This window comes from Carcharodon carcharias, chromosome 16 (assembly GCF_017639515.1).
Source record: "Carcharodon carcharias isolate sCarCar2 chromosome 16, sCarCar2.pri, whole genome shotgun sequence".
Classification (NCBI taxonomy): Eukaryota; Metazoa; Chordata; class Chondrichthyes; order Lamniformes; family Lamnidae; genus Carcharodon; species Carcharodon carcharias.
The window spans coordinates 80,380,470-80,398,890 of record NC_054482.1 but is presented as its reverse complement, the minus strand read 5'-3'; positions in this window follow the sequence as shown (position 1 = coordinate 80,398,890).

Below are 18,421 nucleotides of genomic sequence, written 5' to 3'. Positions count from 1 at the left end.
TGGCGTTGGGTCGCACACCCGACGTCATCGCGCATCATTTTACATGTTGGCATGTTGGGCCTGCCCCTGCACACCGACTGAAAAATCCTCTCCATAGTTTCCAGAAGATTCCCTACCACTGAAGTCAAACTGACCGCTGTAGTTACCAGCTTCAGCCTTGCACCCCTTTTGAACAAGGGTGTAACCTTCGCAATTCTCCAGCCCCCTTGCACCACTCCTGTATCTAAGGAAGACTGGAAAATTATCACTAATGCCTCTGCAATTTCCACTCTCACTTCCCTCAGTACTCTTGGAAGTATTTGATCCAGTCCTGGTACCTTATCTCTTTTAAGCAAAGATAGCCTTTCTAACACCTTCTCCTTCTCAATTGTAAATTCTTTGAGTGTACCAGCTACTTCCTCTCTCACCTCCGCCTTGGTAGCACCTTCCTTTGTAAAGACAGATGCAAAGTACTTGTTTAACATCCACTATTTCTCCTGCCTCCATGTGCAAGTACCCTTTTCTTTCCCTAATTGGCCCTACTCTTTCTTTTAACACCTTTTTATTATTTATATGCTTATAGAAAACCTTGGGATTTCCTTTTATGTTAGCTGCCAGTCTCTTTTCATGCACTCTCCTTGCTTTTCTTATTAGATTTTTCACTTCACCTCTGGTCCTCCTATATTCAGCCTATTTCTCCAATGTATTTTCTATCTGACATCTGTTGTACACACACTTCTTACTTTTCATCTTCACCTCTATCTCTCTTGTCACTTGCTCTGGATTTATTTTTCCTATCTTTCCCCTTAAAGAGAATATATCTTGATTGTATGCAATACGTTTTCTTTGAAGGTGGTCCATTGATCACCCACTGTCTTTTCTGCCAGCATTTGATTCCAACTCACTCAACTCAGCTGCATTCTCATCTCATCGAAGTTGGCTTTCCCCCAGTTAATAGTTCCTTGTCCTTTTCCATGGCCAACCTAAACCTTATAATACAATGGTCACTGTCCCCTAGAGGCTCTCCCACTGATATTGGATCCACTTGGGCCAACTCATTCCCCAGAACCAGGTCCAACAGTACCTACCCTCTCATTGGACCAGAAACATACTACTGCAGAAAATTATCTTGAACACATTCCAGGAATTCTCCATTCACATTCACATACATGTACATCCATCTTGTGCCTTTGCACTGTTCCTATCTCAGTCTATATTTGGATAATTGAAGTCCCCCATTATAATTACTCTATAATTCTTGTACCTGTCTGTAATTTCTTCACAAATTTGTTTCTCTACATCCCTTCTACTAGTTAGTGGTCCATATACTACACCGATTAATGTATTGCAGCTTTTTCATTCCTTACCTCTAACCAGAGAGATTTCATCCTTGACCCATCTGGAACATCCTCTCTCTCTCCAGTACTGTAATGCCATCTTTAATCAATCCTGCCACTTCCCCCACCATCCACCCCACCCCACCCCCCAACCCCACCCCTGACACCATCCCCCAATCCACCACCTTTTCTTCCTTTCCTATCTCTCCTAAACACCTTGTACCAAGGAATATTTAATATCCAGTTCTGCCCTTTTTTGAGCCAGGCCTCCATTATAGCAATAATATCATAATTCCATGTGTCAACCTGTGCCTGTAGCTCAACAATCTTATTAACCATACTTCATGCATTCACATACATGTACATTAACCCTGATTTAAGCTTTTTTACTTTCCCCCTTATTCTGACCCTATCTAATAGCTTGCTATTGCCTTCCCTAAATTCTATCAAACTTTCTAAATATTCTATTAACCTTGATACTACTCTCTGATGTATCCTCCTTATCAGTTAATATTTCTCTACTTCCCACTGCCAGTTCTTCTCCTTTCCACTCTGAATTTCCCCTCAGGTTCCCAATCTAATTTAAACCTTTCCCATTAGCTCAAGCAAACCTCCCCGTAAGGACATTAGTCCCATTGCTGTTAAGGTGTAACTTGCCCTTCTTGTACAGGTCCCACCTAGAACTGGTCCCAATGCCATAGAAATCTAAAGCCCTCCCTCCTACTCCATTTCTCCAGCCACATGTTAAACCGTTCAATATTCCTATTCTTATGCTCAATACCACGTGGCACTGGGAATAATCCTGAGATTACTGCTCTAAAGATCCTGCCTTTTAATTCCCTAAAATCTGCTTTCAGGACCTCAGCCCTTTTCCTACTTATACCATTGGTCCCAATGTGGACCACCTCTGGCTGTTCATCCTTCCACAAAAGAATGTCCTGCAGCCACTCTGTGAAATCCTTGACGACAGGCTAACTGATCAAATTTCTTTACTCTTCCTTTCAGCATCATCGGCGCACGGCCGGAAGCCGGAGCAGCAGGGACCCTCTCTGATACCTGAGGGGCATAAAGTTGCACCTTTAGAAGTGTCACACCATCTCTGCCAGACAGGCACCAGCACAGGTACTGGCACCTCAGTGGGCATCATATGTCCTGGGTCACAGTGGTGAGGACACTTCACAGTTGCTGGAGCAACTGGCGGAGTCAGAGAGTGCCGATGGCACCAGCAGTTGGAGGACTGAAGGAGCCCAAGCACATGCTCAGTCTGTGGCAGATAATGAGCCTCTGGAGTTGTGGGCAATGCAGCCAAGTGCTGACCTGAGGCCAGGTGTGCTGGAGCATCTGCTGGAGATACATGAGGCTTTGCTTGGCTTGGTGTCGGTGGTGGAGGAGTCTACACAGGCCCTGGCCAATGCATCGAGCATCATGGCTGAGCGCCAAGCTTCCACCATGGAGAGATTGACAACTCTCAAGGAGAGGCAGCTCCAGGGATAGAATCAGGGGTTCCTGGGGTTGCACTCAAACCTGCACGCCCTCACAGGGGCATTGATCTCATCTCGTCAATGCCAGTGTAGGCGGTGGTTTGGCCACCAAATATCCCAACTCGGTGTCCATCCATCCACAGTGAACAGGGAGGGCCAAACAGACCTGACCTCAGTGGAGCAGTTGCCTGTCATCTCTGCTGGCACCTCTCAGGGAGCTCTAGATGAGGGCAGCAGCTCCTCCTTCCCTCTGCCAGTGACCGCGGCACCCAATGAGGCTGCGACCACTGGGGAGATGCCAACTGTGGAGTTGGCAGTTCCCTTCCAGGCGGGGCCAGCACAGGCTCGATGGGCAAGAGGATGTCCACCAAGGTCATCGAGGCCAACAGGACATCAGAGTTAGCAGGCTGTCCCAAATGCCACTGCCAGTGACGGAGCACCACAAAGATGTAGCACCCGAAAACGAAAGATGAAGGCACCTTAGGCACATCCCGGGTTCATCACTGGTGCTTTTCTGTTGGCCTCCCCCGACACCCCATGAGTTGTATCAAGCTTTCTGTGAAGTGAAACACCATTTTATTTCTATTTCTAAGTTGCCCGTGCCCCCAGTTTCATTTCATTCTTCGTCTCATCCAACGCCTCAACAAGAAACTTTGTCTCTTTCTTTCAGATGCAAAGGAACGCAAGCTCCAACAACTCATCGACACCAAAGCCCATCCAGGACCCTCCACACCTGCTCGTCCCTCTGTCCCCATCCTGTCTTCCAATCCCAGCCCCGGCCATGTATTCACCATACTCCCTCCATACCCCCTGACCTTCCCCTCTCCGATGCTGAACATTCAGTGCTCAGCAAAGGACTTTGTTTCATACCCTTACGCCCTTATCTCAATGAGTTTTGGACTCGGCATGATGCTGAACTCTTCTTTCGCCACCTTCGTCTCCATACTCACTTCTTTGGGCAGGAGTCCTCTCCCCATTCAACGGATCCTTTTACCCACCTCCAATATTCTCCCTCCACCTGGATTTTTACCTGTTCTTGATCTTTTCATTGAGAACTGTCGGCGTGACATCAGTCATCTCAATTTCTCTGCTCCCCTCACCCACTCTAACCTGTCTCTTTCTGAACTTGCCGCAATCCATTCTCTCAGTCCAACCCTGACTTTGTCATCAAACCCTCTGACAAGGGTGGTGCCGTTGTTATCTGGTGCACTGACCTCTACCTCACAGAGGCTGAGCGTCAACTCGCAGGCACTTCCTTCTACCTCCCCCTGGACCATGACCCCACCATTGAACATCAAGCCATTGTTTTCAGGACTGTCACTGACCTCAACTCCTCTGGAGATCTTCCCTCCACAGCTTGCAACCTCATAGTCTCCCACCCTCAGACGGCCCGCTTCTACCTCCTACCCAAAAGTCCACAAACAGGACTGTCCCGGCAGACCGATTGTGTCAGCCTGTTCCTGCCCCATGGAACTCATTTCTTGCTATCTTGACTCTCCCCTTGTCCAGTCTCTTCCCACCTACATCCCCGATTCTTCTCATGCCCTACATCATATCAACAATTTCCAGTTCCCTGGCCCCAACCACATCCTCTTGGCCATGGATGTCCAATCCCTCTACACCTCCATCCCCCACTGGGATGGTCTGGTGGATCTCCGCTTCTTCCTTGAACAGAGGCCTGAACAATCCCCATCCACCACTACTCTCCTCCGTCGGGCTGAACTTGTTCTCTCGCTGAACAAGTTCTCCTTAAACTCGTCTCACTTCCTCCAAGTAAAAGGTGTGGCGATGGGTACCCCCATGGGCCCCAGTTATGCTTGTTTCTTTATGGGGTATGTGGAACATTCCTTGTTCCAGTCCTACCCGGGCCCTCTCCCACAACTCTTTCTCCGGTACATCGATGACTGCTTCGGTGCCACTTCATGCTCTCGTCTGGATCTGGAAAAATTTATTAATTTTGCTTCCCATTTCCACCCCTCCATCATTTTCACGTGGTCCATCACTGACACTTCCCTTCCCTTCCATGATCTCTCTATCTCAATTTCTGGTGATAGACTGTCCACCAATATTCATTACAAGCCTACCAACTCCCACAGCTACCTCGACTATAGCTCCTCACACCCCGCTTCCTGTAAGGACTCCATCCCATTCTCTCAGTTCCTTCACCTCTGTTGCATCTGTTCTAAAGATGCCACTTTCCAAAACAGTTCCTCTGACATGTCTTCCTTCTTCCTTAACTGAGGTTTTCCACCCACGGTGGTTGACAGGGCCCTCAACCGTGTCTAGCCCATCTCCCGCGCATCTGACCTCACACCTTCCTCTCCCTCTGAGAACCATGATAAGGTCCCCTTTGTCCTCACTTATCACCCCATCAGCCTCCGTGTTCAAAGGATCATCCTCCGCCATTTCCACCAACTCCTCCATCACCCCCTACACCTCAACCCCCTCCCACGGCACCTTCCCATGCAACCGCTGAAGGTGCAACACCCGCCCCTTTACTTCCCCCCTCATCACCGTCCAAGGGCCCAAACACTCCTTTCAAGTAAAGCAGCATTTCACTTACACTTCCCTCAATTTAGTCAACTGCATTCGCTGCTCCCAATGCGGTCTCCTCTATATTGGAGAGACCAAACACAGACTGGGTGACCGCTTTGCAGAACACCTTCAGTCTGTCCGCAGGCATAACCCAGACCTCCCTGTCACTTGCCATTTCAACACACCACCCTGCTCTCATGCCCACATGTCTATCCTTGGCCTACTGCATTGTTCCAGTGAAGCTCAATGCAAACTGGAGGAACAGCACCTCATCTTCCAACTAGGCACTTTACAGCCTTCTGGACTTAATATTGAGTACAACAATTTCAGATCATGAACTCTCTTCTCCAACCCCACCCCCTTTCCATCCCCCCTTTTTCCAATAATTTATAATTTTTTTACAACTATATTTTTTTCTTTTCCCTCCTATTTTTAAACTTATTTCGATCTATTGTTTCATCTCCACCTTTTAGCCCATTTCGATCCCTTCCCCCCACCCCACCCGCACTAGGGCCATCTGCCACTAGCTTGCTTCCCTTCATGTCCCCATTAGCACATCCTTTAGATAATATCACCACCGTCAACACCCCTTTGTCCTTTTGTCTATGACATCTTTGGCAGTCTCTTCTTGGCCTCCACCTATCACTGGCCCCCTATTGAGCTCGCCTGTCCCATTCCCTTCTACCAGCTTATATTTCATCTCATTTCTATATGTCTTAGTTCTGATGAAGTGTCGTACAGACTCGAAACATCAACTGTATCCCTCTCCGCAGATGCTGTCAGATCTGCTGAGTTTTTCCAGGTATTTTTGTTTTTGTTCTAGATATCCAGAATCCACAATATTTTGCTTTTTACCATTTTATTTCTGTTATGTGAAGAAACGTTACTTACAGTATTAAATTTATGTCGTCTCAAATGGCTGTGGGTGCCTCTTTTTTTGAGATGGTGCATGGATTCCTGAGATTTGATGACTGATTTGTGTGTTTTTTAGATTTATTCACTGCGCCCATCGCCAATCCTCCTATCCAGACAGATGAGGTCTCCAGGATGGAGGATAAATGCCAGGCTTGAGTTGCAGATCCATATGTGCTGTGCTAGCTAAAGGCTCCTTGGATTAGAGCTTCCCGGCTGTCCTTGCCTCCCTGGAGCATGCTTGGATCAGCCTATGCCCCCTCACCATTTCCTGTTGCGTGCTCATCCTCAGACTCACTGTTGGACTCATCGCGCTCAGCCGCAGAAACTCCGTCTATATCATCTTCCTCCACAGCGTCCCCCCTTTGCAGAGCTAGATTGTGCAGGGCACAACATTCAACCACTATCACTCGATCTGGGGGGTGGGAATGCACCCCCAGAACGGTCCAGGCATCTGAAGCGCATTTTGAGAAGACTGATGGCTCTCTCCGCCACAGCCCTTGTGGACACATGGCTCCTATTGTACTGCTGTTCAGCTTCTGTTCTTGGATGGCGGAGAGGCGTCATGAGCCACCTTCTGAGGGGATAGCCCTTGTCTCCCAGCAGCCAACCATCCAGCTAGGCTGCAGCACTGAAGAACGCTGGCACCTGGGAGTGTCTGAGGATGTAGGCATTGTGGGAGCTGCCTGGGTAACTTGCGCAGGCTTATAGAACCAGCATCCTGTGATCACACACTATCTGCACGTTCATGGAGTGGAAGCCCTTCCTGTTGACGAAGGCACCGGGCTCACCTGCTGACGCCTTGATGGGCACTTGTGTAGTCGATTGTACCCTGGATGTGGGGCAAGCCAGCAATGGCCGCAAAGCCTCTGGCTCGCTTTGTCTGTCTGGCCTCGTCCCAATGGTAGTGGATGAAGGTCAATGCATGCCTGAACAGAACTTTTGTGACCTGCTTGACACAAGTGTGGACAGCTGATTGGGAGACACTGCAGAGAACACCCACTGACCCCTGGAAAGAACCAGAAGCATAGAAGTTGAGGGCAGCTGTGACCTTTAGAGACACGGGCATGGGTTGCCCACCCACACAGTTAACTGAGATCTCTGGACCAATCATCTGACAGATACAGTTGACTGTCTCCTTTGACAGATGGAGCGTCCTTCGGCACTGCACCTCAGACATATTGAGGTAGATACTTCGCACTCTGTATATCCTGGCAGCAGGATAGTGGCGTCTTCTGCAGCCCCTTGCGCCTTGGACTACCTCTTGGCCCTGCACCCCTTGTGCCTGTGCCTGTCCTCCCAAAGGTGGCTCCCCTGGAGGCTGAACATGCACTCCCTTCCTCCTCAGATGCCTCCAGTGGAGAGATCACCTCCCATTCCCAGGCTTAGGGAGGTTTGCTGAAACCTACAGGCCCCAAAACATATCCTCACTGAAAAGTGCTGACCTGAAGCTTATGAGTGGAGTCCATGTAGCTGCTATGCGTTTGACACTTCTCCACCTCACACACGCAACTTTCAATAACTTCTGAGCACTAATTATTAAATGTCTGGATTCGCAAAAACAATGATCCCTCTTTCCCACCTGTGGATGAGCTTCATTAAAGTTTCGGATAGCCGCCTGACCGCTGTGCCCATGCGACGAGCCGAATATCACACATGAGCCTTAAAATCTATGACAATTGGAGCCTCAACTACCTTAATTGGTCCAGTAATTACTGGTGGACGCGCAACTGACATTGCCGCGTGCCCGGCCAATGAAATATCACAGTGGCATCATTTTATGCGTTGGCATGCAGGTCCCACCCCCTGCACGCTGGTGGAAAAATTCTGCCCCTGAAGTACTCAAGTAGTGTGTTCAACCCTAATTGCTTAAACGTTTTTACTTGTCTACATAAGATATACTTTTGTTCAGTAATGCCAAACTATATTTTGATCTGCATGCCAGGAACCAGACCAAGGTGACATTTTATATTGAACTCCAACATTAGAGCAATGAAATGGCCTGTCAAGAGCCTTTGGTCAAAGTGGCCATAGATTCCTTTCTTACCTACAGTTTCGAGATTGCAGGTGACAATGTAATTTTCACAAAGTGTTATAAGGAGCATGTGCTATATGAAACATGATTGGATAGGTTTACCACAGAATGGGGAAGTAAAAGAGTTAGGCAGTAGTTTACCGAAGAAATAACAATATAATGCATTATATTTTTAATTAAATTGAAGCAAGATTAAGCAACATAATTGGGGCTACCAAAGCAAACAAAAAGCCTCTAATTACCATCTGATTATCGCAAATTCTGTTCACAATGACAAGGACACAATATTTTTCCAGCCTCAGGTTACTGACTTGCTGCATACACTGACACCATGGCATCCCTATGAAGCACCAGACAGACACAAACTTCTACCTCCTCCTCTGTTTCCTTAACCCCAAGGGCATTTGCTCATCCTTTGTTAGCTTCTATCCTATTGTACTGCTGATCCACCACAGCAACAGGAGGCAGAGGAGGAAGGGGATGATGATGCTGATGGTGAAGAGGACCAAGCCATCCTGGAGACGCAGCTGCATGATACTACCATCTCTCAAGAAAGCACCACAAGATATTGCCCTGATAGCCCTATATCAGTGGAACATGGGTGGCAGCACCAAAGCTCCCAAGGAACAAGCTGCCACAGGACCAGCCAATGACTGCCTGTGTTCCTGGCCCTCACATAGCATCTATTAAAAGCCTAAATAGGTAATAATAAGGAATGTCATATCTGCTCCTGAGAGCTCCTAACATTGGGTTGAAGGTCAGATAATCTGTAAAAAGTGGTATAAAGCAAATGTAGCAGCCTGTAAGCAGAATGGTAAAAGAGAGATTTGCAAAACTGTTTCCTTCCTCTAGAAACCATTTTTCAAGACTGCAAACTCTTCTGTGTTAGAAATTCCTCAATTCCCTTTTCAACAGCATACTCTGACAACTACTATACCTCACTGAACTGTGTCTAATCTACCTTATGTGGCTAAAATGCAGGAAATCCACCATCTCCCAATTTGCCATAGTCAAATGAAGCAAGTGTCGACTTGACGGGCAGACCACAGGAGAGCTGAAGGAGATGAAGAAATTCAGTGGCAGATGTTAATTCGGCAGAAATGGCTTCCAGCACCCGATGTAGTGGGGAAATACATCTCATTCACCTCTTTTTCAGGGATTGAGGCTGTATCCCAGGTTTGACAATTTCAGCTTGGTCACATCTAACGGGCTAGTGAAGTGGTAGTGTCAGAGTGGAAGAGTGGGGGATGAACTCTGTTTAAGCTTTGTATGTGGTCTTCCTTAAGAGGCAGTTTGTCTCATTAGAGCTGGTCATTAATAATTCAATTTGGATGTCACAAACATAAACTGCTCCTTGGAGAACCTGTTTTGATGTCTTCTCAGTTAAATATTTATAAAACCCATTACAAGCTGGAATGCGGATGTTTCTTCTCATTTTTCTTTAAAAAAACAGAAATAAAACATTTATAAATGCAGATTCAGAATGCCATTATGGAAATGGACGAGAAAACTGGAGAAGTTCCAAAAGGCTTTGCGTGAAGTAAGTACGTCAAAAAAGTTGGAAATATTATGTCACAAACACAAACAAAAATGTTGCTAAGAAACACTTTATTTTTGACTGCAAATGAAGGTTAAACTTATAGGGCAGGGTTTTACCCTTTGGGCTGGGACCCTGATGTCAGGATCAAGTGAGGGTCACAACTCAGCATTGTGTGGGGAACAGACACCCACCAGAGATTTTCTCTGAATTGGCCAATTAATGGCCAGAGGGCAGACCCACTGTCCAATTAAGGACATTCAAAGTCCAATTAGTGAAGAAGCAGCAGCTTGAAGTTCAGGTAAGTGAGCAAGAGGGAGAGAGAAAACACCTCAGAATGACAAAACAGTAAAGACTAGGAAATAGGAATACTGGTCCAATCTGGCCTTGTATACCTTGGGCAGGATTCTCGGGTCTTTGGGGGGCACGGTGGGCCGGCCCTAGGAGTGGCCGGGAAATGGCCCGACGCCTGCGATCAATCTCTGACCGCAACTTCATGCTGGCTGGCCACTATGGAAATGGACGAGAAAACTGGAGAATTTCCAAAAGGCTTTGCATGAAGTAAGTACGTGAAACACGCGCTGAAAACCTCAGCGCTGCCGGGGTGGGGGCGGGGGGAGGACGAACGCAGAAGTCTGAGCATGCGTTGGGGAGCGCGCACCGAAAGTTCCCTGAAGGCAGGGAGCTGCCTCAGGGAGCTGAACATTTTTAAAATCTGAAAAAAATGTCCCGACGTGGGGCCCACTCACAATAATATTAATAGAATAAATATTATGCTGAAAAATTTATATTCATTTTTTTATTTAATTGTGGAAACGTCATCCTGCCCGTGGATGAGGTTTGCTAAAAGATCAAAAGGCCGCCTGGCTGATTTGCCTGCCCACCAACCATAAGGTTGGACGGGCAGCAAAAAATAGGTTTAAATGAATTGATCAAGAGCCTCAATGGGCCTCTTAATTGTCGGCGGAGCACCCGCCGACTGAAATATCGACACTCGCCCAATGTCGTCGTGCACTTTTTTACCCCTGATCGGGTCGGGTGCGCGCTTGCTGTGGGAATTAAAATCCTGCCCCTTAAAATGGATCACCAGTAAAAACTGGGAAAAAGAGTACTGGTCCGAACCATTTTTTTCCTTCTGGACACCCTCTCTTCAACATTGTAAACTTTTAAATTTAGAAGTGTCTTCAGCAGTTGGGCCACCATTGGGAGGGGTAGACCCTCCGCAGTAAGTCCTGTGGCTGCAGCTGTTGTTGGCCAGGTAAGAAAGGCCTGAAAGCCTGCCACTGGGAGATCACCTCCAGGCAGCTGGCCTCGTCCCCAAGGCTTGGTTACCTTTGACAATATGCCTTAATGGGTATTTTAAGGCCCTTAATTAGCATACAGGTGGTAACTTTGCCATCCCCCATCCCACTTCTGGGAAAATGACCCTGGGGCAAGATAGTGTCGTCAAACCAGCCATCTGCCCAGATCCACACTCACCCAATCTGTGACTAAAAATTCTGCCTTCAGCTTAATGATAGGCTTAGTTGCTCCAATTAAAAAGTACTTAATGAACCAGCAAACGTTATAAAGGGACATCTCAGTCCAAAATCTTTGGCGATTACCAAATTTTCATAACTCCATCCACCCGAGAAATAAAGGAACAAGGTGAATTGAGGAAACTGCTTAATAAAATGAAAATTTGGTGCATTTGTGAAAAAAAAACTTTTTAGGGTAGATTTTCACCTAGTTGGGAGGACTCAGGAGCCCTGTAAAAATGACAGCCGGGACCTGATTCCAGGATTCCCGACTCCATTTCTAGGAATTTGGATTTTTGGGAGTGCCTGGTTCAAGCCATGAGCCCAAACCCTACATTCCCGGCCTGGCCAACACCATTGCGGCGATAGGCATATCCTGGTCTTCTGGAACCTTTGTGGAATTGATGGGTTTTTGAAGGGTCAAGGTTGACAGCATTTTATTACTCTCAGCCAAAAATATGTAATGAGGCTTGGCTGCAAGTTCAGAAATCCATTAGCCTGTTGAAATGCATAAGGCCCAGAGAAAATATTGCTTGATTGACAGTTCTGTCTCTCTGTCCTACGCTTTCAATTTCACAATGTTTATTTACGCAAGATAAAACGTTTTCAACAGCTTCAGCTATTGAAACTTTAAAGGATCTGGATGATTGACACCTTCATTGGGCTGTAACAAAAAAGAGTTTCTTTTCTGGAAGTGAAAAGTTATTAATAAATGACTAGGTGTTTTTCATAGCTTGTTTTACACATCCTACTATCACTATAGGGTCCATTGGTTCTTTGCAGTGTATGGTGGGTGGATGGGCACAGAATTGCCATTTCTTGGCATGGGGGCATGAGTGCATATGGATTGTTTGGGGGGGCATAGCTTGGTATGGGAGCATGAGGGGCCATGGGGTTGTTTGGGGGGGCATGCATTGGCATGAGTTGGCATGGATGGAGCATGAGGAGTGAGTGGGGGGGTGAGGGGGTGTGAGGGGCGAGGGCTGGAGGGCCTTTCTGTTTATATTATAATTGGGATGAAGGCCCATAGCACTGAGGCAGCCTCTTAAACAGCCCACCTTGGCACCCAGCAGCCCTTGTGGCTGCCTCCGAACTTTTTCCTGGGTCAGCTCAACAAATTGCAGCCCCACCCATCCCCACAGCACACAATGAAAATCGCGTCCTTGTGGGCACTTTTCCCCAAGGCAGGCGGATCGAGTTGGGAATTTTCCCAACTCCCACTACCTGCCTCGTGCATGAAAATCCAGCCCTTAGTGCCAGACTTGTCCATTCCAAATGAAATTTTAAAAGAAGCATTTAGCACAAACTGATTTAATGATAGTGGAAAAAAAACATACACTTGACTCTGGTCTGAATGTGGCAATTGTGGATAGACAAGTGAGTGTGTCCCACTAACAGATTGCAGAAGATAAGATCAGAAGACAATCCCAGATGGAATTACAGTAAAAATTGCTGTTTTAACAAAGGGGTAAAATGTCACTAATCACACTGGGCAGGCCTTAATTGGCCTGCCCACATAAAATGCCAGTGCCCAGCCAATCGCGGCTGGTGATTGGCTGCGCACACGCCTGTGCCCGCTCCTGCCCAACCGCGCCGACGGAGAAAATTCTCCCTCATGCCTGCGTTCACCAGCCACAAGTTTGTGTTCATTTAAATGAAATAAAGAAACAAAGACTTGTGATTATATAGTGCCTTTCATGGCCTCAAGATGTCAAAAGTACTTCACAGTCAAAAACATACTTTTGAAATGTAGTCATTCTTGTAGTGGATGACATGGAGGATAATCGCAAGCTAAAAACAAGAAAACTCTGCCATAAAAATGAAAAAAATAAATGGAATAAAGTGAGGGCACAACAATGGAAGAAATGTAAGAAATCTTCAAGATGTACCTCTTCAGGTTGATTGAAACTTTAAAATGGTACATACGTGGGTTTTCCACCACACTTAGGGTAGTTGAGTAGCAGATATCCAAGGAAACTCACCCCTCTATTCTTCATATTTTCTGTTTAACTGAGATCATAACTAAATTGATAATTTATTGAATCTACCCCTTTTGAAGCTTAACCAATCATACTGATCAAGAACTCTCTTTATTCCAGCCTAAATTAGAACCCATCCCATGCAATCACCCTTTCCAATTGCATTGCCTTCTGATTTAAACACCTGTCAAAAATTTACCCCATATCCTTTTAAATGCTATATATATAACATATATATATATCCAGGGAAAGGTCACATCTGAGAATGACAGATCACAATAATTCAGGAAATTACAGATTTTATGAGGACACCCTGAGACATAACAACTCCCAAGATCCTCACTTGAAGATTCATATCAAATTTCTGTGTGTATTGTTTTAGCAACATGGTTATGCCATTAATCCCCATAATTAATCAAAACAATAAAAACAATACCCAGAAGAATTTCAACTGCTGTTGTCACTGATCTCTGCAATTTGGAAGAGAAGCACACATACGGATTTGAGCAGGTCTCTTGTGCCAATGAACCTGAACTGATTGCAGTTCCACTTGCTCATTCACTTACCTGGAGAGAAAGCTGTTTGAAAACAAAACGAAAAGGGTTAAAATTGTGAAGAAGATTAAATGTCCACTATTACTTGACAACCACTCTAGTTTTATGTCCATCACAGCTGGGATCTTTGGCACAATGTGTTTCAGCTTTTGCAATCTCCCTAATGTTTAATTCATTGTCACATTGCACATTGCAGCAATGGACTTCACAAGCCTTGTTTTGCCAAGTGGGGGAAAGGAAGACCAATTGAAAGATGAGACTGACTGTTCATCCGCCAACCTTTCAGGCTATTACAAAATCAAAATAATGTGGATGCTGGAATTCTGAAATATAAACAGAAAATGCTGGGAATACTCAGCAGGTCAGGCAGCATCTGTGAGAGAGAAAAAGTTAACATTTCAGGCTGATGACCTTATTTTCCGAGTCGGTCTTTTTAAGCAAGTACAGAGGCAGGAGAAGGGCATTCTTGGTTTGGCAGGAAAGCACGCACCAAGGCCATTCTTCAAATATATTTTTGACTATTGTAATCTGTATTTGTACATTTTAAAGTTTATTGTCCAAAAATCCCTGGGCTACAATGTGCTTCACCAGGGCCAGAATTTTTCCTTTGGCGTGTGGGGGCGGACCCCACACGCTGAAATGTAAAATAATGCATGATAATGATGGGCGTGTGTCCTGACGTCACCGCGCAACATTCAGATCTTTCGTTTGGCGGGTGCGTGCCGGAGGCAGCTGCGTGCCTGCTGAACTGTCAAAGGCCTGTCAAGGCCATTAATAAACCAATCAAAACAATTCTTGAAGCTGCCCATCCAACCTTAATGTTGACGGGCAGGCGAAGAGCCCAAGCGGCCTTCATGTTTTTCAGGAAACCTCATCCACGGGCGGAATGAGGTTTCCTGAAGGTTTTATGAAGTAAACAAATACTTTTTTCATAAACATGTCCCACTGTCACATGAGGGGATATGTCTAAATAATTTTTAGCTTTATTATTTCTGAACTTTTACTATGTACTTGATCTCACCGAGGCATCTCCGTGCCACAGGGAGATTTCTGCACTCTTTGGTGTGCATGTGCGAAAAAGCACAGGCCCTGACTCTCCCTCCTCCCCACGCCCACACAGTTAGTGCTGAGCACTACGGGGCATGCGTCACAGTGAGCGGGTCTTAATTGGCCCACCCATGTAAAATGGCGGCACGCAGCTGATTGCAGACAGCGATCATCCCCGCGCCTGCCCGCACCCTCTCCCGACCTGCCCGCCTGACAGGCAGAAAATTCTGCCCCAGGACTCTCGAGCGTAGACCACATACGAGTTTGCAGGGTCAGTAGGCACTAGCATCACTATGGGTGCCTGCCTGTCCCATGCAATTAAAATCCAGTGTCTGCCTGCCAAGGTGAGTCAATTAATCCAGTAACCATTTCATTGACCTCAGCTAGGACTACGTTTGGCCTTCTTGTAAGGGATCTGTGATGACTCTATGGAGTAGACTGGTTTCATCAAGAAACAGTTAAACTTTATTACAGAGACATTTTTAGTGCTCGCACGCTTGATCAGATCTTTCATCGGAAAAACCTCGTCCTCCCGGATTGACGGTGCCAAGAGCTCACTGGTCGGAGCCCCCACAGTTTATCACATGACCAATGATTGGTAGGAGGGAGTGACTATACATCCAGTTTCCACATTTCGCCCCCCCCTTCATTTGTTGTATAATTACTCTCTAGAGGAAAACATTTAACAATCCAACAAACAGATATACAATTTCAGGTGATTAAAAATCAAGTTCCTGAGGTGCTCTTATATGGCTAGTGTGGCGTAGCTCTATCACTGGAGGTTCCTGAACAGGATCAACAGGATCTGGAGCCGCACTGTGAGACACACCATTGGAACTAGGCAGTTCAGCATTTGGCAACTCTTCTGAAACATCTGGAATGTCTGTTCTAGCTCGATCATACACCTCAGAAGTCAATAGTTCAGCATTAATCACAGGTTGATCAGTTAATTGTTGGAATTCTCTTTGGCACGGATGTGATCTACATGCTTATGGACGATTCTATCTCCCACTTGTACTTGGAAAGATAATGGACCAGTCTCTGAAACAATGGCCCCCGGAACCCAGCAGTGTCCAATGATGAAATTTCACAAGTGAACCGTATCACCTACACTGTATGAGCTTTACGTCATGGTTAAATTTCTGACTACTCTGGTTCTACACTAACTTTCCCTCCAAATTTGGAAACACGAAGGCCAGGGGCAGAATCTTCGGCTCGGCAAGTGGGGGCGGGGCCCGCTCGCTGAGGCGTAAAATGACACGGGGTGACGTCAGGTGTGCGTTCCGATGTCACCATGCGTCATTTAGATTTTCAGTTTGGCGGGCAAGCAGCCATGTTGGCTGCGCCCCCCCCTCCCCCCACCGAAGTGTCCAAGGCCTATTAAGGCCTGTTAAAAAGCAATTAAGGCAATCAGCTGAGCTGCCCATCCACCCTTAAGGTTGGCAGGCAGGCAAAGAGCCCAAGCAGCCTTTGCATTTTTCATAGAACCTCATCCACGGTTGGGGTGAGGTTTCATGAATGATTTAAAATTTTCAGAAAAATTAAAAAAAAAATTAATGCACATGTCCCAGCTCATGTGACAGTTTTTCATGAGGGGACATGTCATAAAAATTTTGACAACACTTTATTAGACGGTTTAAACTTAAAACTAATCTCCCTGAGGCATAGAGGTGCCTTAGGGAGATTTCTGTTCTCTTTTGCGCGCACGTGCGAACGAGCGCAGGCCCCAACTCAGGCAACCACCCCCGTGCCTGTACAAGGAGCGCTCAGCACTTCCAGGCGTGCATCAGGCAGGGCAGACTTTAATTGGCCTGCCCACATAAAATGGCGGTGCCCAGCCGATCGGGATGGCGATTAGCTCTGCGCCCGCCCCCAAACAATCCCCTCCACCCCCACCCCGAGAAAATTTTCCCTCAGGAATTTGGGTTGTCGGGCAGGCTCAATGGGGGCAAGTGGGAGTGGGAGTGGCCGTGAAACGGACTGCCGCCCACGATCGGGGCCCAAACCGCGATTTCATGCTGGCTGGCCAATTAGCAGCTAGTCACCGTGAGTCACGCGCTGCAGCGCTCAGCACTGCCGGGGTGGGGAAGTTCGCGGGTGCGTGCAGTAAAAGCTCCCTGAGGCACAGAGCTGCCTCTTGGAGCTGAAGGTTTTTAAAATAAAAAATAAAAATCTTAAAAATGTTAAAAACATGTCCCCTCATGACAAGGATATGTTAGAAATTAGTTTGAAAATGTTTTTTTTAAATCACGAATCGGAACCTCATCCTGCCCATGGATGAGGTTTCACAAAAAATCCAAAGGCCACCTGGCTGATTTGCCTGCCCACCAACCGTAAGGTTGGCCAGCCAGTGAAAAATTTCTTTTAATTATGGCTTTAATGGCCTTAATCAGCTGTTAATTGTCGGCTGGCGTGCTGTCGACCCCTTACGTGCCTGCTGACTGAAATATCGCACGCGGAGGCAATGACGTCGGGAGACTTGCCCAACGTCATCGCACGTCATTTTACGCTCGTTCGGGTCAGGCACATGCCCGCCTGACGAACGAGGTTTCCTGCCCCAAGCGTAAATGTGCATGCAGACGGTGTTTCATTAATAACTCCAGCGTTGAACCCATAGTCAAATGTGACATTGTACTGTAACTTAAGAGAAACTGGGAAGGTCGAAATTCCAGAGTGCCTTCCATTAATTTTTTCATACCAGACTTAAAAGTTTGTATTACCCTCTCGGATATACCATTCGATGAGGGATGTCAAGGGGCTGTTTTAGTATGTCGGGTTCCATCTGATTTCAGGTGAAATATCTCAGACCAGTCGAGTTTGATCGTCTGTAGCTAATCCTGACCTAAAAGGCTGGGTCACTCTCCCTCCACTATTATTACGGGCAGTTGGGCTGTCTGACACTTGTAAGAGACTGAGACAGTGACGATGCCCTTTACTTGAATAGATTTCCCGTGTAGCAGTTGTCCACTCCAAATTTATTTGGCTGTCTTCCTTCATTAAAGTGCCTGAAAGTGTGCTCTCCTACCACCGTAGTTGAGGCATTAGTATCGACTTCCAATGTCAGTGGCTTCTCATTCACTTGTACTGTCACCGTAATAGGTTCAGTCTTCACAGCAGTCACATTATATAGGGAGTAAACATCAGGGGCAGCAGCTTCAGCCTTTGCTGTACCCATTACTTCTATCATGTCTGTTTGCTGTTTTGCAGACTGCTTCAACTTTGTCTGTCATTGCCTAACCCTGTGACCCTTCTTATGACAGTAATGGCATTCTGCCTCTTTGAATTTACAGGTATCTGCTCCACAGTCACCTCCACATCTATAGCAATTTTGTCTTGGTTCCGATGGTGAAGCGTTTCTTCATGTTTCTCGCAGTTTCCATTGAATCGTGCTTTAATTCTGCAGATCTGGCTTTCACATTACACTCAGTGGCAGGGAGGCAGTGGTATTGTCACTGGATTGGTAATCCAGAGACCCAGGATAATGCTCTGGGGACCTGGGTTCAAATCC